The sequence below is a fragment of the Cherax quadricarinatus genome, chromosome 82 (genome assembly GCF_038502225.1).
Source record: "Cherax quadricarinatus isolate ZL_2023a chromosome 82, ASM3850222v1, whole genome shotgun sequence".
Lineage (NCBI taxonomy): Eukaryota > Metazoa > Arthropoda > Malacostraca > Decapoda > Parastacidae > Cherax > Cherax quadricarinatus.
In genome coordinates this window covers 284395-303501 of record NC_091373.1, presented here as the reverse complement: position 1 = coordinate 303501, position 19107 = coordinate 284395, and positions in this window count along the sequence as shown.

Here is a 19107-nt window from a genome sequence, read left to right as displayed (position 1 = left end):
ATTAAAACAACATAAATATAGCATTAGAACTGGACAAGATTCCAATGCTCTATTTATTCATGTAAGAGATTTTAACCATCCAATTGATTTTCCAAAAGTTGAGAAAGTAGTATCAAGCAAGTCCATGGTCGACAGGAATATAATTGAATCTTGTTTCATAAAAAGCAGTTTTGACAATAATATGAATATTTCCTTTGGTTTATATAAATTAGATCCATTTATAATTAATAGAATTTGGGAAGAATTTAATAATACACTGGACAAATAATCTTTAAAATTTCTTATTTCTTGGGTAGAATAGTTTGTGGGGTGAGTTGTGCCAAGGACCTTTCCAAGTTGGCTCGCCGCGCGTCACGTGTTTAAACCGTTGTGGGATCTGATAGTGAGGTGCCGACCAGACCCCTTATATAGCTTCCTTGGATGCTTTTCTTTCATAGTTCCTTGATAATGTGAGTACTCACGAAAGCGCTTGGAATTTCTCTATTCTTTCAGAGTGGTTGTTTTGCATATATATATATATATATATACATATATATACATATATACATATATACATATATACATACATATATATATATATATATATATATATATATATATATATATCTAGGTAGTAGGTTGGTAGACAGCAACCGCCCAGGGAGGTACTACCGTCCTGCCAAGTGAGTGTAAAACGTAAGCCTGTAATTGTTTTACACGATGGTAGGTTGGCTGGTGTTTTTTCTGTCTCATAAACATGCAAGGTTTCAGGTACGTCTTGCTACTTCTGCTTACACTTAGGTCACACTACACATACATGTACAAGCATATGTATACACACCCCTCTGGGTTTTCTTCTATTTTCTTACTAGCTCTTGTTCTTGTTTATTTCCTCTTATCTCCATGGGGAAGTGGAACAGAATTCTTCCTCCGTAAGCTATGCGTGTTGTAAGAGGCGACTAAAATGTCAGGAGCAAGGGGCTAGTAACCCCTTCTCCTGTATATATTACTAAATGTGAAAGGAGAAACCTTTGTTTTTCCTTTTGGGCCACCCCGCCTCGGTGGGATACGGCTGGTGTGTTGAAAGAAAGAAAGAATATATATATATATATATATATATATGTATATATATATATATATATATATTTATATATATATATATATATATATATATATATATATATATATATATATATTCAACAAGTCGGCCGTCTCCCACCGAGGCAGGGTGACCCAAAAAAGAAAGAAAATCCCCAAAAAGAAAATACTTTCATCATCATTCAACACTTTCACCACACTCACACATTATCACTGCTTTTGCAGAGGTGCTCAGAATACAACAGTTTAGAAGCATATACGTATAAAGATACACAACATATCCCTCCAAACTGCCAATATCCCAAACCCCTCCTTTAAAGTGCAGGCATTGTACTTCCCATTTCCAGGACTCAAGTCCGACTATATGAAAATAACCGGTTTCCCTGAATCCCTTCACTAAATATTACCCTGCTCACACTCCAACAGATCGTCAGGTCCCAAGTATCATTCGTCTCCATTCACTCCTATCTAACACGCTCATGCACTCTTGCTGGAAGTCCAAGCCCCTTGCCCACAAAACCTCCTTTACCCCCTCTTTCCAACCCTTTCGAGGACGACCCCTACCCCTCCTTCCTTCCCCTATAGATTTATATGCTTTCCATGTCATTCTACTTTGATCCATTCTCTCTAAATGACCAAACCACCTCAACAACCCCTCTTCTGCCCTCTGACTAATGCTTTTATTAACTCCACACCTCCTAATTTCCACACTCCGAATTTTCTGCATAATATTTACACCACACATTGCCCTTAGACAGGACATCTCCACTGCCTCCAACCGTCTCCTCGCTGCTGCATTTACCACCCAAGCTTCACATCCATATAAGAGTGTTGGTACTACTATACTTTCATACATTCCCTTCTTTGCCTCCATAGATAACGTTTTTTGACTCCACATATACCTCAACGCACCACTCACATTTTTTCCCTCATCAATTCTATGATTAACCTCATCCTTCATAAACCCATCCGCCGACACGTCAACTCCCAAGTATCTGAAAACATTCACTTCTTCCATACTCCTCCTCCCCAATTTGATATCCATTTTTTCTTTATCTAAATCATTTGATACCCTCATCACCTTACTCTTTTCTATGTTCACTTTCAACTTTCTACCTTTACACACATTCTCAAACTCATCCACTAACCTTTGCAATTTTTCTTTAGAATCTCCCATAAGCACAGTATCATCAGCAAAAAGTAACTGTGTCAGTTCCCATTTTGCATTTGATTCCCCATAATTTAATCCCACCCCTCTCCCGAACACCCTAGCATTTACTTCTTTTACAACCCCATCTATAAATATATTAAACAACCATGGTGACATTACACATCCCTGTCCAAGACCTACTTTTACCGGGAAGTATTCTCCCTCTCTTCTACATACCCTAACCTGAGCCTCACTATCCTCATAAAAGCTCTTTACAGCATTTAGTAACTTACCACCTATTCCATATACTTGCAACATCTGCCACATTGCTCCTCTATCCACTCTATCATATGCCTTTTCTAAATCCATAAATGCAATAAAAACTTCCCTACCTTTATCTAAATACTGTTCACATATATGCTTCAATGTAAACACTTGATCTACACATCCCCTACCCACTCTGAAGCCTCCCTGCTCATCCGCAATCCTACATTCTGTCTTACCTCTAATTCTTTCAATTATAACCCTACCGTATACTTTTCCTGGTATACTCAGTAAACTTATTCCTCTATAATTTTTACAATCTCTTTTGTCCCCTTTCCCTTTATATAAAGGGACTATACATGCTCTCCGCCAATCCCTAGGTACCTTTCCCTCTTTCATACATTTATTAAACAAAAGTACCAACCACTCCAACACTATATCCCCCCCCCTGCTTTTAATATTTCTGTCATGATCCCATCAGTTCCAGCTGCTTTACCCCCTTTCATTCTACGTAATGCCTCACGTACCTCCACCACACTTACATTCTGCTCTTCTTCACTCCTAAAAGATGGTATACCTTCCTGGCCAGTGCATGAAATTACCGCCTCCCTTTCTTCCTCAACATTTAAAAGTTCCTCAAAATATTCTCGCCATCTACCTAATACCTCCCTCTCCCCATCTACTAACTCTCCTACTCTGTTTTTAACTGACAAATCCATACTTTCCCTAGGCTTTCTTAACTTGTTTAACTCACTCCAAAATTTTTTCTTATTTTCATTAAAATTTCTTGACAGTGCCTCTCCCACTCTTTCATCTGCTCTCCTTTTGCACTCTCTCACCACTCTCTTCACCTTTCTTTTACTCTCCATATACTCTGCTCTTCTTATAACACTTCTGCTTTGTAAAAACCTCTCGTAAGCTACCTTTTTCTCTTTTATCACACCCTTTACTTCATCATTCCACCAATCACTCCTCTTTCCTCCTGCCCCCACCCTCCTATAACCACAAACTTCTGCCCCACATTCTAATACTGCATTTTTAAAACTATTCCAACCCTCTTCAACCCCCCCACTACTCATCTTTGCACTAGCCCACCTTTCTGCCAATAGTCGCTTATATCTCGCCCGAAGTTCCTCCTCCCTTAGTTTATACACTTTCACCTCCCTCTTACTTGTTGCCACCTTCCTCTTTTCCCATCTACCTCTTACTCTAACTGTAGCTACAACTAAATAATGATCCGATATATCAGTTGCCCCTCTATAAACATGTACATCCTGGAGCCTACCCATCAACCTTTTATCCACCAATACATATATATATATAAATATATATATATATGTATATATATATATTTATATATATATATCTATGTTTATATATATATATATATATATATATACATATATATATATCTATGTTTATATATATATATATATATATATATATATGTTGCAGTTTAAAAACTGTAGTGTAAAGCACCCTTCTGGCAAGACAGTGATGGAGTGAATGATGGTGAAAGTTTTTCTTTTTCGGGCCACCCTGCCTTGGTGGGAATCGGCCAGTGTGATAATAAAATAAAAAAAAAATATATATAATATAAATATATATATATATATATATATATATATATATATATATATATATATATATAATATATATATATGTATATTGGCAGATATGCCTCACCTATGCATCTGACTTGGTCATGTAACAAAATAAGGGCGGGTCAAGCTAGACCAAGTGCGACTCGGAATGTCAACATAACTTCAAATTTTAGATTTTACTGCTAGCGATTGTATCAACTTTATAAAATATTGGAGTTATTATGAGGGTACCATCAGCTCTTCCCTCCCCTACCTCCTCCCAGGCTCTTAGTCTCTCTCTTCTTCCTTTTTTGTCCCTATCTTCTGCCTCACTTCCTTTCTCTGTTTTTCTCTCTCTCTCTCACACTGTTTCTATCTCTCTCTTTCTTATGGAGTATTTTCTACTAATACATTTTCGTGAAACTGCCGTTTTTCCCAGTGGGTCTTAAATCAAATGTTCAGTGGAGCATTAAGATGATAAAGAGTGAGTGACAGCTGTGACCACTGACGCTCACTATTAACTCACTCACTAATTACCATAATATTTACTCCCACGCTTTCTAATCTTATAACACTACGTTCCATTGATCTGAAATAATTGTTTAGCACTATGGTAATAATTTTCTAGCGCCATTATCGTCGAATTTAATTGTTATTTGTTCTTGTATTCACTGAACGGGTGCGAACATTAATGCATAATGTAGTGCCCTTAATTCACGTTGATTGTTGCAGTCATTGTCATAATCATGGGGGAGCGCTAAACCTGTAGGGATTATTCAGCGCCTGTGGGGGAGGGGATGGAAGGTATTCAGGCCTAATTCAGGGAACTGGAGCACAGATCCAATTCCCTAGATCAAGAGCCCCTCACCAGCATCAAGGAACCTCCCTTGAGGGGTGTTACAGTCATTACAAGTCGCTACGTGTTTCATATGCTTTATAAGTTAAAAAAAAAGTAAATGATTTTTAAAACTTGACATCCATTTGGAAATTTCCACAGTCCAGTGGGTAATGGGAGGAATAATGAGTGATGTTAACTTTGATCCGGAGAAGGTTATACGAGGGGCCCGTTATCAGTATTGACACATGATATATACACCTAGAGGTGTATTTATCTCATTGTATATATGCTGAGAGTTTATTTTAATGCATATTTTAGGGATTAACTTAGTCATGTCTGGTGGTGAAAAGGTTACATGTAGCCTTAATAAGCCTAGTGTAGACCATAGTATTTAAACCTCACTAACCAACCAACCATCACTGAGACACTCCCTTTGAAATGTTAAGAACGATGTATACACTGAGAGGTATATACCTCACTGTATATACCCAGATTATCTTAATTTCATTTACAAGGAATGAGGTACTGTACCTCTCTCTCTGGTGGTGTACAAGCGACATGCAGTTTGAATGATCCTCAGGTAGTCCAGAGACTAAATTTAATAAATAATTCAACTAAGCTTAGGTTGAGGCAGAGTTAACATGTCCTCGTTTAATCCTACATTATTATTATATTCATGAAGAGGAGTTAAACCTGTAGGGTACGAGGGGAAGTACCTTCAATTCCAAGAGCCTTTCACCTTGAAAAGAAACTTTCCATGTCAACAGTGTCACCGTTACGGCGGTTTTTAAAGTGTAAACTGATCCGTAATGTTATTAGGTAGAAGAAACATTTGGCTTTTCAAACTTGCTAAGTTTTATCAAGAGCCTGGACCACTTTCAGGTGTCCGACCACTTTTCAAGTGCCTTGAAAAAGTAGTCGGGGTCTAAGTTGTCTAACTTGTTTCAATATCATTACTACTCTGAGATCAGTTGTGTGGCTCTTACCTAGCTCGGTATCGCGGTCGCCTCGCAACTGAAGGACCCATAATTATTATTATTATAATCACGGGGAACGCTAAAGCCGTAGGATTATACAGCGCATGTGATGGGCGGGTTAGAAGGTATTCAGGCTCAATTCAGGGAACCGAATCACAGATCCAATTCCCTAGATCAAGAGCTCCTCACCAGCGTCAAGGAACCTCAATTGAGGGGCCTGAAGGACCCAACATCAATCTCGGGCGAGGGGAGACGTATGACCAAGTCTTCTACAACCTGTTGTCCCTGTTCACCTAGCAGTAAAGACATACCTGTGTTAGCTGGCTGTCGTGGGTGGCATCCTGGGGAAGATGACCACATTACAACAATGGAAATAAGCCACAGTGTGACTTTCTTGGCTTATCTTGGGTTGTTAATCCTCCAGTGCTAACAATAAGAAAGTTATCTACTTTCTTGTCTTCTTTAAATAGCAGTTATTGCGCAGTTAAGTTATTCTGACAGGTATTAGAATACGATAAAGTACGATAAATGCGACCTCTGACTTGCTCTGACATTCATCAATGTTTCAAAGAAGCTTGATGCTAATTAATGCAACAAACTCTTACTCCCACTTCTCTGGAGGCCATTTTTATGTTAAACTTTAGCGTTCTATAAGCGAAATTAGAAGTTTGTTTCAAGCATTTGCCAGTGAACGGAGGCGAAAACATTACTTCTCTTCTGAAAAATGTCCATATGAATTAACATTTTCGAGAAAAAAATGCATGGCGATGCGTTTTTATGTGCAGACTATGTGTCTGCGTGTTTAAAATATTTGTTCGTAACTAAAATAAGGAATTCTTGTGGAAGGATCCGGTCAGCTAGCCGGCCGGCTGACACAAGTCGGCTTCGTACAGGTTAATGGAGAAACTTGCAGCAACAATAGTAGAAATAGCTTCGCTACACTTTGATATTGGTCAATTAAAACCACCGACTGTAATCACTTCTCCCTCTTGTTTGATCGTGTGTGTTGTTTGACCATGTCTCTTGTTTGGTCGTGTTTGTTGTTTGATCACGTCTCTTGTTTGGTCGTGTTTGTTTGATCACGTCTCTTGTTTGATCGTGTGTGTTGTTTGACCATGTCTCTTGTTTGGTCGTGTTGTTTGATCACGTCTCTTATTTCATCGTGCTTGTTTGATCACGTCTCTTGTTTGATCGTGTGTGTTGTTTGATCACGTCTCTTGTTTGATCGTGTTTGTTGTTTGATCACGTCTCTTGTTTGGTCGTGTTTGTTGTTTGATCACGTCTCTTGTTTGATCGTGTGTGTTGTTTGATCACGTCTCTTGTTTGATCGTGTTTGTTGTTTGATCACGCCTCTTGTTTGATCGTGTTTATTGTTTGGTAACAACAATACCCCCACCACAGTTAACACCATGACCCCTACCACTGGTAACACCAATACCCCCACCACAGTTAACACCATGACCCCTACCACTGGTAACACGAATACCCCCACCACAGTTAACACCATGACCCCTACCACTGGTAACACGAATACCCCCACCACAGTTAACACCATGACCCCTACCACTGGTAACACCAATACTCCCACCACAGTTAACACCATGACCCCTACCACTGGTAACACCAATACCCCCACCACAGTTAACACCATGACCCCTTCCACTGGTAACACCAATACCCCCACTACAGTTAACACCATGACCCCTACCACTGGTAACACTAATACCCCCACCACAGTTAACACCCTGACCCCTACCACTGGTAACACCAATACCCCCACCACAGTTAACACCATGACCCCTACCACTGGTAACACCAATACCCCCACAACAGTTAACACCATGACCCCTACCACTGGTAACACCAATGCCCCCACCACAGTTAACACCATGACCCCTACCACTGGTAACACCAATACCCCCACCACAGTTAACACCATGACCCGTACCACTGGTAACACCAATACCCCCACCACAGTTAACACCATGACCCCTACCACTGGTAACACCAATACCCCCACCACAGTTAACACCATGACCCCTACCACTGGTAACACTAATACCCCCACCACAGTTAACACCCTGACCCCTACCACTGGTAACACCAATACCCCCACCACAGTTAACACCATGACCTCTACCACTGGTAACACCAATACCCCCACCACAGTTAACACCATGACCCCTACCACTGGTAACACCAATGCCCCCACCATAGTTAACACCATGACCCCTACCACTGGTAACACCAATACCCCCACCACAGTTAACACCATGACCCGTACCACTGGTAACACCAATACCCCCACCACAGTTAACACCATGACCCCTACCACTGGTAACACCAATACCCCACCACAGTTAACACCATGACCCCTACCACTGGTAACACCAATACCCCCACCACAGTTAACACCATGACCCCTACCACTGGTAACACCAATGCCCCCACCACAGTTAACACCATGACCCCTACCACTGGTAACACCAATACCCCCACCACAGTTAACACCATGACCCCTACCACTGGTAACACTAATACCTCCACCACAGTTAACACCCTGACCCCTACCACTGGTAACACCAATACCCCCACCACAGTTAACACCATGACCCCTACCACTGGTAACACCAATACCCCCACAACAGTTAACACCATGACCCCTACCACTGGTAACACCAATGCCCCCACCACAGTTAACACCATGACCCCTACCACTGGTAACACCAATACCCCCACCACAGTTAACACCATGACCCGTACCACTGGTAACACCAATACCCCCACCACAGTTAACACCATGACCCCTACCACTGGTAACACCAATACCCCCACCACAGTTAACACCATGACCCCTACCACTGGTAACACTAATACCCCCACCACAGTTAACACCCTGACCCCTACCACTGGTAACACCAATACCCCCACCACAGTTAACACCATGACCCCTACCACTGGTAACACCAATACCCCCACAACAGTTAACACCATGACCCCTACCACTGGTACCACCAATGCCCCCACCACAGTTAACACCATGACCCCTACCACTGGTAACACCAATACCCCCACCACAGTTAACACCATGACCCGTACCACTGGTAACACCAATACCCCCACCACAGTTAACACCATGACCCCTACCACTGGTAACACCAATACCCCCACCACAGTTAACACCATGACCCCTACCACTGGTAACACCAATACTCCCACCACAGTTAACACCATGACCCCTACCACTGGTAACACCAATACCCCCACCACAGTTAACACCATGACCCCTTCCACTGGTAACACCAATACCCCCACTACAGTTAACACCATGACCCCTACCACTGGTAACACCAATACCCCCCCACGGTTAACACCATGACCCCTACCACTGTTAACACCAATACCCCCCCCACGGTTAACACCATGACCCCTACCACTGTTAACACCAATACCCCCACCACAGTTAACACCATGACCCCTACCACTGGTAACACTAATGCCCCCACCACAGTTAACACCATGACCCCTACCACTGGTAACACCAATACCCCCACCACAGTTAACACCATGACCCGTACCACTGGTAACACCAATACCCCCACCACAGTTAACACCATGACCCCTACCACTGGTAACACCAATACTCCCACCACAGTTAACACCATGACCCCTACCACTGGTAACACCAATACCCCCACCACAGTTAACACCATGACCCCTTCCACTGGTAACACCAATACCCCCACTACAGTTAACACCATGACCCCTACCACTGGTAACACCAATACCCCCCCCACAGTTAACACCATGACCCCTACCACTGGTAACACTAATACCCCCACCACAGTTAACACCCTGACCCCTACCACTGGTAACACCAATACCCCCACCACAGTTAACACCATGACCCCTACCACTGGTAACACCAATACCCCCACTACAGTTAACACCATGACCCCTACCACTGGTAACACCAATACCCCCACTACAGTTAACACCATAACCCCTATCACAGTTAACACCATGACCCCCACTACAGCTAACACCATGACCCCCACTACAGTTAACACCATAACCCCTACAACAGGCAACACCATGACCCCACCACAATTAACACCATGACCCCCACTACAGTTAACACCATGACCCCCACTACAGTTAACACCATAACCCCTACCACAGGTAACACCATGACCGACACTACAGTTACAGTTAAAATTATGGCCCCCACCACAGTTAACACCTTGACCCCCACTACAGTTAACACCATAACCCCTACAACAGGTAACACGATGACCCCCACCATAGTTAACACCATGACCCCCCACTACAGTTAACACCATAACCCCTACCACAGGTAACATCATGACCGACACTACAGTTAAAATTATGGCCCCACCACAGTTAACACCTTGACCCTCACTACAGTTAACACCATGACCCCCACTACAGTTAACACCATAACCCCTACAACAGGTAACACCATGATCCCCACCATAGTTAACACCATGACCCCCACTACAGTTAACACCATGACCCCCACTACAGTTAACACCATAACCCCTACAACAGATAACAACATGACCCCCACCACAGCTAACACCATGACCTCCACTACAGTTAACACCATAACCCCTACAACAGGAAACACCATGACCCCCACCACAGGTAACACCATGACCCCCACCACAGTTAAAATTATGACCCCACTACAGTTAACACCATAACCCCTACAACAGGAAACACCATGACCCCACCACAGTTAACACCATGACCCCCACTACAGTTAACACCATGACCCCCACTACAGTTAACACCATGACCCCCACTACAGTTAACACCATAACCCCTACAATGGGTAACAACATGACCCCCACCACAGTTAACACCATGACCCCCATTACAGTTAACACTATGGCCCCCACTACAGTTAACACCATAACCCCTACAACAGGAAACACCATGACCCCCACCACAGATAACATCATGACCCCCACCACAGGTAACACCATAACCCCTACAACAGGAAACACCATGACCGACACTACAGTTAAAATTATGGCCCCACCACAGTTAACACCTTGACCCTCACTACAGTTAACACCATGACCCCCACTACAGTTAACACCATAACCCCTACAACAGGTAACACCATGATCCCCACCATAGTTAACACCATGACCCCCACTACAGTTAACACCATGACCCCCACTACAGTTAACACCATAACCCCTACAACAGATAACAACATGACCCCCACCACAGCTAACACCATGACCTCCACTACAGTTAACACCATAACCCCTACAACAGGAAACACCATGACCCCCACCACAGGTAACACCATGACCCCCACCACAGTTAAAATTATGACCCCACTACAGTTAACACCATAACCCCTACAACAGGAAACACCATGACCCCACCACAGTTAACACCATGACCCCCACTACAGTTAACACCATGACCCCCACTACAGTTAACACCATGACCCCCACTACAGTTAACACCATAACCCCTACAATGGGTAACAACATGACCCCCACCACAGTTAACACCATGACCCCCATTACAGTTAACACTATGGCCCCCACTACAGTTAACACCATAACCCCTACAACAGGAAACACCATGACCCCCACCACAGATAACATCATGACCCCCACCACAGGTAACACCATAACCCCTACAACAGGAAACACCATGACCCCCACCACAGTTAACACCATGACCCCCACTAGAGTTAACACCATGACCCCCACTACAGTTAACACCATAACCCCTACAACGGGTAACAACATGACCCCCACCACAGTTAACACCATGACTCCCACTACAGTTAACACCATGACCCCCACTACAGTTTACACCATAACCCCTACAACAGGTAACACCATGACCCCCACCACAGATAACATCATGACCCCCACCACAGGTAACACCATGACCCCTACCACAAATAACACCATGACCCCCACCACAGATAACACCATGACCCCTACCACAGATAACATTATGACCCCCACCACAGATAACATCATGACCCCTACCACAAATAACACCATGACCCCCACCACAGATAACACCATGACCCCTACCACAGATAACATCATGACCCCTTCCACAGATAACATCATGAGCCCCACCACAGATAACACCATGACCCCCACCACAGATAACACCATGACCCCCACCACAGATAACATCATGACCCCTACCACAGATAAAACCATGACCCCACCACAGATAACACCATGACCCCCACCACAGATAACATCATGACCCCCACCACAGATAACATCATGACCCCTACCACAGATAAAACTATGACCCCATCACAGATAACACCATGACCCCCACCACAGATAACATCATGACCCCCACCACAGATAACACTATGACCTCTACCACATATAACACCATGACCCCACCACAGTTAACTCCATAACACCCACCACAGATAACACCATGACCCCCACGACAAGTAACACCATGATAGGGACGGGGCGACATCAATTTTTTACCAATATTGATAACGATACCGAAATCCAATTATCGGCCCATACCAATACTTTTCCTATATATTTTTTTAATCATAATGACTACGTTCAGCGTATACGTGAATGATTATTGTACAATGGGTATTAAATAACATAGGAAGGTTAAATATTAGGTAACTTAATTTGTCTGAGATGATAATGTTATTATTCATTACTTGACCTGTTGTGCGAGTTACTGGTTGTTAAAGGCACTTGTCGACAGGGCCGGATTAAGAAGTCTCCGGGCCCTAGGCTATTCAGATTGGCGGGGCCCCTTTGAGTTACGGGTAAACGAAGCGACCCCTTCCAGCTTTGGGGTGGGGGGGGGTCGGTGTGAGCCTGTTTAAGGTCTAATTAAATACATTCTGGCTATTTAGATTAAATTTAATAGGGAAAGTACATCAAGACAACCAAAACCATTTACCAACAGCCATTATAACTATCTTGTTAAATCATGCATTTTAAAGAGAATAAACTCAAGACAGCATAGTATTACTAGATTAGGCTATTAAAGTAGTGACATCATGTACCTATTATATTCAGCATAACCACTACAGCACTATTATTCTCTTTATAAATCACTGACCATTATTGTTATCATTGCATCATGCATAAGACTATCAAATCATATAAACTCAAGAAAGTAAAAAATTATTTATATTCACAGGCACTTCTTAAATAAACTTTTTTCTGGATTTCATATTGGCAAAATCATCAATTATATTCTGAAAATCAATATTTCTTGTTAGATCAGACTCAATGGTCAACAAGACTAGGTTACACAATTTGTCTTGGCTCATTGTTGAACGGAGCTGGTTTTTCACTCTTTTCAAAACAGAAAATGAACGTTCTCCTTCCCAGTTAGTAGCTGGAAGTGTTAGGTAAAGGCGATACACTATGTCAACATTAGGGAAGGTTTCTGAGATACCTACATTTCTTAAATGTTTCAAAGCAGCTGAGGGCGCACATTTTTCAGGTGGAGCTTTAATCTGATTCATATACCCAGAAAAATGAACTATTTCTTCAACAAATGTGTCCTGAACATCTGCTGAAAGGTGTTGTTGAAACTTTAATGCAGCTTCTCTCAATTCTGCATCTGGCATAGTAGTAATTTTGAACAGAAATCCAAACTTGTCATTGAGATTCTGGTAGATTTCTTTTCTTTTCACCAATTCTGTAATCAGTGAATCCAGAATGACGAAGTATGTAGCTGTCTTACATTTCTGCCTTGGTAGCAACACAGTTTCATTGTCTGGCTCTTCAAAATTGCGTTTCCTCTTCCTTGACCGCTGATGATCAGCCCGGTAACTGTAGTCTTTCACCAGCAGTTTAGCTTTCTCTTCAAACATTTCAAAAGCTTCATCATTGCGAAGTGAGCTTACAAATTCCACTAAGCCTGCATAGAGGTTAGCACGAGTAGCCATTTCAATTTCGATTTTCTGAAGTGTCTTGTTCGTGGCATTTAACCGTTCCAGTATACATTCCCAAAGCACACAGAGTAAGGCCAATTCAAAATCTTCCAATTTTGATGCTAAGCTGGCTGCTTCGCTTCTTGTAGTTGTTGTCTGGTCTTCATCCTCTGCTATTTGGATCAAAGCAGAACGTATTTCAGCAAAGCTGTCTTTCAAAGCATGTGTTGCATCATGCTGCGCTGACCACCTTGTTGTTGATAATGACTTGATGACATCTCCATGAATGGTTGACTTGAGTATACTCCACCGATGCGTTGAAGCAGAGAAAAAATTAAAGAGTACTTGTAAAAGTCCAAAAAATGAAACTGTAGCGACACAACACTCCGCAGCACATGACCCAACAAGATTAAGAGAATGTGCTGAGCAGGGCACATATTCAGCAAGTGGGTTGATTTGCTTGATACGGGCTTGCAATCCATTATATTTACCCGACATGTTACTTGCATTGTCGTAGCTCTGGCCACGGCAATCCATAATAGAGAGATCATGTTCAAGCAGAGTATCCAGTACTACATTCATCATTGTTTCTCCATCATGGCCTGAAAGAGGAATGAATTTTATAAAGCGCTCTTCAGGCTTACCACTGGAGTCGACAAAGCGAACAATGAATGTCAATTGATATGTATGTGAAATATCTGGTGTTGAATCTACACTTATTGCAAAGTATTTTGCAGTTTTTACAGCTGCTATGATGTTATTGAGAACCTTCTTAGTCATCAGTTCAATAAATTCATTGCATATAGTAGATGACATGTAAGATACAGTGCCTCTTCCTGCATTCCCAAGGCGTGACACATGATTTGCTAAGAATGGATCGAATTGTGCTAACAGTTCTATGATCCCTGGGAAATTGCCATTGTTTTCCGAACCAAAAACCTCATTTTCTCCACGGAAAGCAAGTCCTCTTAGAGCTAAGAATTTTACAACAGCAACAACTCTTTCTAGAACTTTTCTCCAATAAGTGCGCTCTTTTTCAGTTTGATTTTCCAAATGAGAATCCAATAAGCCTTTTTTCTGTGCACGAAATACACTGGCTAAAATGCAGCTCCTGTGAGTGGTGCTGTTTTCATGTTGATAAATTAGACACATGTGCAACTCTTGGGTATCTTTATTGAGGAAACGTTTCGCCACACAGTGGCTTCATCAGTCCATACGTAGGAGAAACTTGAAGAACGGGAGGAGAATGAGGTAATCAGTCCCTCAACCTTGAGTCGATGTGTTCAGTCCATCAATCTTGAATAGAATACGGCATATCAGCGGAGAAGCAGCTTATAAACCGTATGGCAGGAGAGGTGCAGCAGTCATAGGTCGTGTCACATTTGTTCAATGTGGAAGTAGGTTGTGCCCAAGAATTAGACAAGCGAAGAATTCCTAAGTATTAAGATCCCAAGAAGTTGCAGTGTCTGACAGATTTGTAGATGAATGGTTCAGAGAACCGACATGTTGATAAATTAGACACATGTGCAACTCTTGGGTAACTTTATTGAGGAAACGTTTCGCCACACAGTGGCTTCATCAGTCCATACGTAGGAGAAACTTGAAGAACGGGAGGAGAATGAGGTAATCAGTCCCTCAACCTTGAGTCGATGTGTTCAGTCCATCGATCTTGAATAGAATACGGCATATCAGCGGAGAAACAGCTTATAAACCGTATGGCAGGAGAGGTGCAGCAGTCATAGGTCGTGTCACATTTGTTCAATGTGGAAGTAGGTCGCTTGTCTAATTCTTGGGCACGACCTACTTCCACATTGAACAAATGTGACACGACCTATGACTGCTGCACCTCTCCTGCCATACGGTTTATAAGCTGCTTCTCCGCTGATATGCCGTATTTTATTCAAGATTGATGGACTGAACACATCGACTCAAGGTTGAGGGACTGATTACCTCATTCTCCTCCCGTTCTTCAAGTTTCTCCTACGTATGGACTGATGAAGCCACTGTGTGGCGAAACGTTTCCTCAATAAAGATACCCAAGAGTTGCACATGTGTCTAATTTATCAACATGTCGGTTCTCTGAACCATTCATCTGTTTTCATGTTCCTCGAAACGCTTGGAATTTTTCCAGTCATTGAACCCCTGTGTGAAGGTATTTTCTTTGGTAGAAAATAGCTTGCATGCTGAACAGTACACTTTTCCTGAGCTTTCAGAGTATACCATCCATGATCTTTTCACAGTTTCTGAATTTGCAAGCTTCCTATAAAACATAGATGACTTTAAACAACGACGACTTCCATCATCATAAATCCTTGCTGATTTCCTAAAGTCAATGTTCAGAGTTTGACTGAAGTATTCTGCAATGAAAGCATTACGTAGAGAATCTGGGATTACATTTGGCCATGAGGCAGGATCTTTTAAGACAAATCCTGTGGATGAAATGTCCGTTGAGACATTGAGAGGAGACACAAAAGAAGTAGATGCTGGCTGAGAAATAATGGAGGGAGGGCTTCCTGTATGATCTGACTTATCTGCAGATTCAACTGTACTGGTAACATCAGAAACTGTTTTCGTGAGCATGTCTGTGATCTTTCTGCAGCTTCCTACATCTTTCTTTTTTTGTTCTTCTTCTTGAATTTTCTTCTTTCTTTTCTGTGACTCACTCGCATAAGAACGTCCAACATCACGTTCACGAGATGCCATAATGAGGATGTATCACTGTCTGTAATCATGCAAATACAAATTTTTCATTATCAATTATTATTAATTTTTTAATTATTAAATTTTTTTTTCTGTCAATTGGGGGATATGGCCCTTGTAGCCCCCTTCCTCTGGCTGCGCATCTAAAAATTCAAAACGTTACCAGAAAGGAGTCATATACAGAACTTTTACCATAGATTAGGTTAGTGATTTGGGCTACGAATATTTTACTAATTCATCCTCCTTGATCTCCAATTTACTTAAACAGAAATCATACTGAGTCCAAGAACAATGCACAATGGTATTTATATTACCATTTTCATAACTAAACTAATCATTATGTTTTGCATGATATATGGCCTACCACCATAGATAAGGACATGAGAATTAAAGAATGCAGGGACAATTTTCAGTTTCACCCAACCAACGATTTTCTGATGTGGCTTATGTGTTTCTGGGGAAATATGTAGTAAATTAATTGATGTTCTACATCACTTCCGTCGCAACTTGAAAACTAAGCATTTGCGACGGAAGTGATGTAGAACATCAATCAATTGAGATCTGTTATTGAAATGATAAAGACTTAAAGACAGGACAAAGTGCTTTTAAAACCTACAAACGGAAGTCAGTTTGCGTTTTTAGGTTTTTCTTTATAGTATTTTTACCAAAAATGCGTCTTTACTGGTCAAGTAACCCTATCAGGTATCTCCCTTAACATTTAGAGGCGAAAACAAACATTTATCCATACACATCAATGTCTATCAACAACACTTCAGTTAATTTGTCACAGTACAAGTCTAGATAACGTGTAATTACTACAGAAAATTGGAGAGGAATCTCCCATACTCACCCATTAGCGGGAAAACACAGCTGTTCTGATGTAAACAAAGGCGTGTTGAGTGTTGCCATCTATGGTTAGGTTTATTTATTTTTATTTTATTTTATTTCATTATTTATTTTTGTTTTGATTAATTTTTAAAAATCAATTTTACTCTCCAAACACTTGAACTTTTTAGGTAGGGACCCCTTTGCACTTGCACCATGTGCGCAGTCTTGGATGAGCCCCTGAACCCCTTGGACCGCGGGGCCCCCAAATGCGCGGGGCCCTAGGCAAATACCTAGTTTGCCTATGCGGTAATCCGGCCCTGCTTGTCGATAGTATGTTTGTGTGTGTGTGTGTGTGTGTGTGTGTGTGTGTGTGTGTGTGTGTGTGTGTGTGTGTGCTCACCTGTTCGTGGATGGAGAGTAGAGTCATAGCTCCTGGTCCCGCCGCCTCTTCGCTAGTAGTTACTAGTTGTCAAAGGCACTTGTCGACAGACACTTGGCCTATTTTGTGTGTTCTTACCTATTTGTGGTTGCAGGGGTCGATTCACAGCTCCTGGCCCCCGCCTCTTCACTGGCCGCCACTAGGTCCACTCTCTCCCTGCTCCATGAGCGTTATCGTATCTCTTAAAGCTACGTATGGATCCTGCCTCCACTACATCACTCTCCAGATTATTCCACTTCCTGACAACTCTATGGCTGAAGAAAAGCTTCCTAACATCCCTGTGATTCATCTGAGTCTTCAACTTCCAGTTGTAACCCCTTGTTACTGTGTGTGTATGTGTGTGTGTGTGTGTAACCCCTCACAATCGTGAGAGTTACAAAACACAATTAGCACTGAGCTATTGACCAGTGTCACTGACATGCGTAGTAAGCAAGATTATGGAGAATATTACCAAAAGAAAATAGTGGAGCACCTGGACAAAAGCGGATTAATTAGCAACAACCAGCAGCTATCTCACATATCTGATAGAGTTCTATGAGAAGGTAATGAAAGATAGGCAGGAGAGAGATGAGTGGACTGTATATTTTTGGACAGTAAGTAGGCGTTCAGTACAGCACCTATATACCTGGAGCCTTTATGGAAGGTGTTTCGGGGGTCAACGCCCCCGAGGCCAGGTCCATGACCAGGCTTCGCGGTGGATTAGGGACTAGAAGAGCAGGCAGAAATAACAGGGAAAACACTATCGTCGATCAAGGAATATTTAACTGGAGGGAAAGAATGAGTTATTGTCTGGGAGGTGTCTGGATGGGCGAGTGTGACAAGTGGGGTTCCACAAGGGTCAGTACTTGGTCCAGTACTGTTTATGTTGTAAAAAGACATGAAAGAAATGGGTGGATAGTATATTTACACAAGATAGGGGATGAAAGTTCCACTTAAATCAAGAGTCCTTCAACCATGGATGGTTGATCCAAGAAAGAGAATGCTAGCTCGAATTCTTTGGAGCAAGAGCCCTTCATCAGCACTCAGGCATTCCTTCTGAAGTGCTGGAAATAAGTCAAAGGACCCCAATGGAAATAAGTCACTTTGTCTGACTTTTTTGGGTTATCCTAGGTTCTCTACATATGCTGCTATGTATGATAATCTATGTAACTGTATTTGTGTATGCCTGAATAAACTTACTATGCTTAGCCACATGAACACTATTGATGCAGGTCCTTGACTCATTAAATGTGAAATGGACCTACGATCGCCCACACCATGAGTCAGCCGTGAACAATAAAGCCAGCATTTCTAATCAAACTTT